The sequence below is a fragment of the Microtus pennsylvanicus genome, chromosome 20 (assembly GCF_037038515.1).
Source record: "Microtus pennsylvanicus isolate mMicPen1 chromosome 20, mMicPen1.hap1, whole genome shotgun sequence".
Taxonomy (NCBI): Eukaryota; Metazoa; Chordata; class Mammalia; order Rodentia; family Cricetidae; genus Microtus; species Microtus pennsylvanicus.
Genome location: NC_134598.1, coordinates 26,647,695 through 26,654,860, shown reverse-complemented (window position 1 = coordinate 26,654,860; position 7,166 = coordinate 26,647,695). Strand labels below are relative to the sequence as shown.

The window sequence follows — 7,166 nt, the reverse complement described above, 5'->3', positions numbered from 1 at the left end:
CTGAGAATATAACAAGGTCATGGGTAAGACAAGAAAGATCTCTGCTCAGTGTTGCTCTGTATCCTCTTAACTGAGTGGTAAGCAGCAATGCAGATGAGGTCTCGCTTGTTTGTTTTTCTGCCCTATCGAAGAGAGAAGTGATTTCATCTAAACCATGGCCATGCTCAATAACCCCTAGCTCTTATTTTAACACTTGGTGTCCTCATTGTCAGCAACTCAGAGCAGGCAACAGGACCCAGGACCAACCACCCAAGATCTTGAACCAGTGGAGTGAGCCTTATCCTACCACCCATGGAACCACCTTGGAAAAGCACAGAGGTCCTCATCCAGTTACAGCATGCATCTCTGCAGGGGAGAGAATGTCTCAGAGTGTGCCTGCCTATGACCCAATGCTGTGGATGTCAAAAGTCAAACTGAGTTAAGGAAGAGAGAACAAACACACCTCTCTTATATCTTTATGACTAGCTACCCCTCACTTTGAGCAGCAGTGATGCCCAGGAATAAAAATGAGTGGAAGAAATGTAACATATTTTCATTATGTTTCTATTCTTGATTTACACAGTCATACCCTGGTCTCTAGGGAAATCACAAGTGGTTGGGCCCACGAGATAGGATTTGATTCTTTAAGTGAGCCCTTGGGAAAGAGACTGAGATGCCTATATCTCATAAGGTATCTAGATGGAAGTTTCAGAGAGCAATCGCTGCACAGGATAGGGGATCATTCCATCATGGGCATGAATTAAACTATCCCACTAGTCAGTGTGATTTTACAGCCTTTGTAATGTATGCCCTGGTCTGCCTCTCACTCAAGTATAATCACAGAACTGAAGAGGAAAGTCACTTCTAGAAGCCGGAACTTTTCATTTCAAGCGTCAGCGAAATCACTCTTCATGGTGCTCCAGTATATCTGACCCTGTCCAGTAACATTGGTTTCTTTTCTTTTCTCACAGTGACACACTACAAAGGAACATGTTGGAGGGAAGGCGCTCAACTTTCCATACAATATACCAAGCCCACTTTGATAGCTAAGAGCCAAAGAAATTTAGTGCATGCCAGAGATCATTTAACCAGCTACAACTTTTCAAACACACACATATATATATACATATATATATTCAGATTATATCAAAATAATACTCATCTATAAAAACTTAATGGTTGTTCCCATCTCTGAGATTTTCTTTTAATTTAATAAAAATTCCAGTTCTTAGTCAAAGATGTTAAAAACCGAAGGAAGAGGTATGGTTATTGGCATTGTATATGATGTTGGGCACATAGTCCTCTTAAACATCACATCCTGAATTTACTTTGTCATTGGAATATACTTGCAGAATGACTGTAAAATAGATTTTTCTTGGACAATCTTTGTTCATTTTTCAGATACTCTCCATGGCTAAATATCAAGTTGTAAATATTTCACAGGCAGTAGTTAAAAGTCTAAAAGATTAGGCGAACCATAGTCTAGCCCTGGACCCTTATTAGCCCTGGTTAGCAGGATATGGCAAAAAGCATTCATTTGCATGTCTTCCTGAGGATTAGGAGAGCTCTGAGTTCTCCAAAGTTACTGCACAAATGCCAGCATCTTATAAGTTAGTAACACATTCGCCAGCAGTGGCTTATAGAAGACAGGTGGATTTAGGGAGCTGTCACAGATCCTAATTTTCATATTTCCTCCTCTGTGTCATGACATTGTGCCTGTAATGTAGAGAATTAGTCATTTGGAGGCCAGCAACACATACTAATAAGTTCAATAAATACAGCTTTGGAAAATAGGCTGTTCAATTATATAAAAGAGTTTTTCATTTCACCTAAAGTTACCTTCTTGAACCTTTGCAGGTGCGATGATATTCCATTGTACAACGAGCTCTCATTATTGACACAGATGCCTTATTTTTAGTAAAATTGCTCCCTGGAATACTTTATATCACCTCCACACAGAAAGCAATCTACATCTTAAAGAGTACAGCAAAGCTGTCAGTTTGAACATGCAATTGCATAACAAACTCTTGACAACTAATTTCAGGAAGCAGGGCTCCGAAATCACAGCTTTCTCCTGGTGTTTCTCAAGTCACTGTTGGCAAGTCAGCTCTCCTTGGGATAACCTCTTGGTAGGGTATTAAGTATATTTAGAAACTTATCTAATATAACTGTACAATGATCGTGAGAAAAAGTTGATGGCCAACAAAATTTTCGTGAAAGGAGAAGACTGCAGCTCTTAGAAGTACTTAGGAGGCTCTCTGCTCCTCCCTGTTGTAGAGACAGCTGCTTCTTTTCGTGCAGTGCCAGCCTCATTTCGGAGACACGATGGTGAAGGTCGGAGTAAAGGGGTTTGCCGTATTGGACACCAGGTTGCCAGGGCTGCCTTCACTTCTGGCAAAGTGGAGATTGTTGCCATCAATAGCCCTTTCATTGACGTCAACTACATGGTCTCCATGTTCCAGTATGACTCCACTCACAGCAAGTTCAAAGGCACAGTTAAGGTTGAGAATGGGAAGCTTGTCATCAACGGGAAGGCCATCACCATCTTCCAGGATCAAGATCCTGCTAACATCAAATGGGGTGATGCTGGCACCGAGTATGTTGTGGAGTCTACCAGTGTCTTCACCACCACAGAGAAGGCTGGGGCCCACTTGAAGGGTGGGGCCAAAAGAGTCATCATCTCCTCACCTTCTGCAGATGCTCCCATGTTTGTGATGGGTGTGAACCATGACAAATATGACAATTCCCTCAAGATTGTCAGCAATGCTTTCTGCACCACAAACTGCTTAGCCCCCTTGGCCAAGGTCATCCATGACAACTGTGGCATTGTGGAAGGACTCATGACCACAGTCCATGCCATCACAGCTACCCAGAAGACTGTGGATGGCCCCTCTGGGTAGTTGTGACAAGATGGCCGGGGCGCTGCCCAGAACATCATCCCTGCATCCACTGGCACTGCCAAGACTGTGGGCAAAGTCATCCCAGAGCTGTACCGGAAGCTCACGGGCATGGCCTTCCGTGTTCCTACCCCCAATGTGTCCGTTGTGGATCTGACATGCAGCCTGGAGAAAGCTGCCAAGTATGACAACATCAAGAAGGTGGTGAAGCAGGCATCCAAGGGCCCACTAAAGGGCATCCTGGGCAACATTGAGGACCAGGTTATCTCCTGTGACTTTAACAGTGACTCCCACTCTTCCACCTTTGATGCTGGTGCTGTCATTGCTCTCAATGACAACTTTGTAAAGCTCATCTCCTGGTATGACAATGAATTCAGCTACAACAACAGAGTGGTGGACCTCATGGCCTACATGGCCTCCAAGGAGTAAGAACCTGCCCTGGACCACACATCCCAGCAAGGACACAGCAAGAGAGGCCCTCAGCTTCTGAGAAGTCCTTGTTCTAACTCAGCCCTTGACAGTGAGAATCTCCCTCATAGTTTCCATCCCAGACCCCCAGATAGCAGGAGGGGCTTTGGAAGCCCTACTCTTTTGAATACCATTAATAAAGTTAACTGCACTGGTGAAGAAGAAGAAGGAGGAGAAGGAGGTGGAGGAAGAAAGAAGAAGAGGAGGAGGAGGAGGAGGAGGAGGAGGAGGAGGAGGAGGAGGAGGAGGAGGAAGAAGAAGAAGAAGAAGAAGAAGAAGAAGAAGAAGAAGAAGAAGAAGAAGAAGAAGAAGAAGAAGAAGAAGAAGAAGAAGAAGAAGAAGAAAGTACTTAGGATGTGACACTTCATATTCAGACTTCAAGAAACACAATCTAGTCAGGAAAAGATAAGAACACTACTTAATGTCGCTTTGACTTTGCATGTCTTACAAAATTTTAGATTACCTCAGCATTTTCAAATTTTATGCAAATATATGAGAAACAAAAGCCCTGTGGGGAATAACTTCCAATTTTTATCATTCTGGTGAAAACAATGACACCTAGAAAATCTTAGACCCTCCAAATTGCAGTTGAATAATTTATACAAAAATGCATTTCAAATAATGTATTTGGGACAAAACTCTTTCTACTGCTGGGGGACATTTTGTAAGACTGGGTTCTGAGAATATCATCCCACTCTTCCCTAAAATGAAAAACATGCTTATAGAGGAGACCCAGCCTCCCTTGGTGCTTTATCTGTTCACAAAATGTGTGCAGAGTTCTGTCGCTGATACTTCCCACAGTGCCTCTTGACATTTCCAGACACTTTGGTTCTTAAACATTGTGAAAGAGGTCAGGTTCTCCGGCTTCTAATCTTCAGCATTGAGATGTCTTAAGACCTTGTTTCTATTCCTTTCAAGAGTCCTAATTGAAATTGAAGTCAAGATCTCTGCAGTTGGGAATGATTTCCACTTAATTTCCACCCAGTGTATTATTAGGGCTCAGTCTAAGCTGATTGGGAGGGGAAAGGTTCTTTAGTTACAATAGGCCCAGCAAACAGACACTTATCTCTGAGTTTCTGAGACTGATGAGTCTGTCATACGTACCTCCTACCCTGAAAATCACTATGAATCTTGTCTGGTTTGTCTCAGGCAGATGGGAAAAGACAGGGTGCCCAGAGCTTGCACGGGCTTGCAAACAATGAGATAAGGCCAAGAGTAATGGTTCATGGCTGTAATCCCGGTACTTGTGGAATCCAGGCAGGAAGATTGATATCCTGGGCTAAAAGAGTGAGATCAGGGCAGCCTCAACTACAGGGTGAGACCTTGTTTCAAAAAAGGAAAAGCAAGAGGTAAAATATTGTGTCCATCATCTGCATTCAGTTTCTACTCCTTGAAAGTTACTAACATGATGACAGCTAATGGCTAAGAAGACTGTTAGTTGCACATGCAGGGCATGTGTGTGCTCAAGATAACGAACATTGTTTAGAAATATCGGGAAGCTTGAAAAGCTCTCTGACACATCTAGACTATAGCCAGTCTCATCCTGAATGGATTGGATTCTCAAAAAAACAAATTAGGTGCAGGCTGGGAGGATGACTCAATAAATAAAGTGCTTGCTTCCTAAACATGAAGACCTGAGCTTGGGTTCACAGCACCCATTTAAAACGTGGAGCCTGACGGCATGCACATATAAATCTAGCCATGGGGCAGTCATATGGGAGAACCCTTGCAACTTGCTGGCTAACCAGTCCAGCAAACCATCAAACTCTCGGTTAAATAAGAAACCTTACTTTTTAAAAAGGCAATTGAGGAATGCATTCAACATTGACCTCTGAACCCTGCGTGCCTATACACACATGCACAAATGATCAAGTTTATAATAAAGTAAGCCATTCATCTTGGGGCTTCTTTCTGCATATTCTGAACAAAATAGTAATATTTCTGGTAGCAGCTAATTTATCAAACATCATTTGGCAGGAGAAAGAGACAGAAATTTCTTGTTCAACAGCCATGCTTCTGTTTTGCTGGACTCAGGGGGCTTGCTCATATCTACTGAGCACTGAGAGTTCTCCTTGACAAATTTTAAAAAATGAAAAGAAACTGTGACCATGTTTGAAAACTCTAAAAATATGAGTTAGACAGAAGTAAAATGTTCTAGGCACATCAGGCTTCTATGAATGCAATACCAGTAAACTGTCTCATGAGATTATCTAAGCATTTCATAACAACCAGAGATGCTGTTCTAGAGAAAAGGGGGAAGCTATTTGGACAGATGGCAAAATGCTTGTTAGTATAGAGAATACTCCTGGGTCATACAGCTAGAAATCCTTACTTACTTAACTTTTAAGTTTTAATTTCTAAGAAAACTCATAATTTCTAAGAAACCTCTTGTAAACATGGTCCTAGACCTTTAAATGTAGCTGTTATCTCTACTCACGACGACATGAATTTCCAAAACATCCCAAGTCCGGCATTTGCATACATTCAGTAAGTCTAACATTCAAGTTCATTTCTGCACCTGATTTATTCTTACATTGTTTCACTTGTATTTGTTGACAATTGTCTCTCCCTATTGCTATGACATAACCATTAGAAATTTTGATATCTGGCATGCTGCTGTATGTCATTAAATGGCCTAGTCCCGAAAACATCTTATTTGTGTTCTACTCTTTACCACCAATCTTCCCCTGTCCTTCCCTTTGAGGATCTGGATCCTCATATGTTATCTTCTACTCAGGCAGTTATGGGAAGTAGGTTTGGGAGAGGTCTTAGAAACCTAAGAGCATATACCATTCAATAAATAGTAACGGTAATTTACTATGAGCATAGTGTTCTACCAAGCAATCTAGGGACTGTGTAGAAGGGACTTTCTTAGATGCTATGAGAACTATAGTTACATGGAAAGAAAGCAAAATTGCGCAAAACATATACAGAAGCAAACAAATGTTTACCTGGTAGTCACAAAAGCAGTAGAAATAAATTGTCTCTATCATTTAAAACAATTCCTTCCCACAGTGTGATTAGCCAAGTCAGAAATGTATTTTGGGACTGGGTGATTCATATAATGCTCTAAATGTTGTACTTTTGACGCATGAATATGTACAGTTTGTAATAGAATTACATTTTCTGTGGGGTGCAATTTTCCATGGCGTTCTATTAGCATCAGACAAAATAGTATTTGCTTTATTTCTTTACTGGCACTCAAAGTTATAAGGACATATAATGTGAAATAAAAAGCTAACAGTATACCACAGAGCACAAAAGAGGTCGATTTCTTGTCAGCCTTTCTCTAACTTATTCGTTTAGGTTTTGAAGGGGCAACACACTGAAATATACGCTTGACTCCTCTGAAGTGATACATTCTAGGAACTTATTTCACACATAATTAAGAAAATCGTTATTGTTGATGAGCAGTGGTGTTTCTGGCACTTGTTTCTTTGTTTGTTTTGACTGACCCACACTAACAGAATAGCAAATACTACAATCTTTGCTGGTGAACCAGTAGTTTTGCTTCAATTTCTAGACTGAACATCCTGTCGGAAGAATGGATTATATCGAATTGTAGTTTGTACCCCAGAATCCAATATAGTACCTGACACGCATAAATGTCCCCAAACCCTTTTTAAAGTTAACAAAAATCAGGGTTGGTGTGGAATGCCAAATAATATGCTTATGTGTGGCATCTAGAACCTTCTTCCCATAGCCTGTGACTATGTCAGATTCTATGACAAAAGGGTGGCCTAATGCGAAGATTATTTAGGACATCCCCGTATAATAATGAGAAAGGTCAATAAGGAGATAGAACATGAGAAAGAATAGCCA

At 41.2% G+C, this 7,166-nt stretch overlaps 1 pseudogene; it reads left to right on the top strand.

Moving 5' to 3' along the window:
• Positions 1-2,304: 2,304 nt before the first annotated feature.
• On the top strand, positions 2,305-3,305 carry LOC142838766 (glyceraldehyde-3-phosphate dehydrogenase pseudogene; annotated as a pseudogene).
• The last annotated feature ends 3,861 nt before the right edge of the window (positions 3,306-7,166 follow it).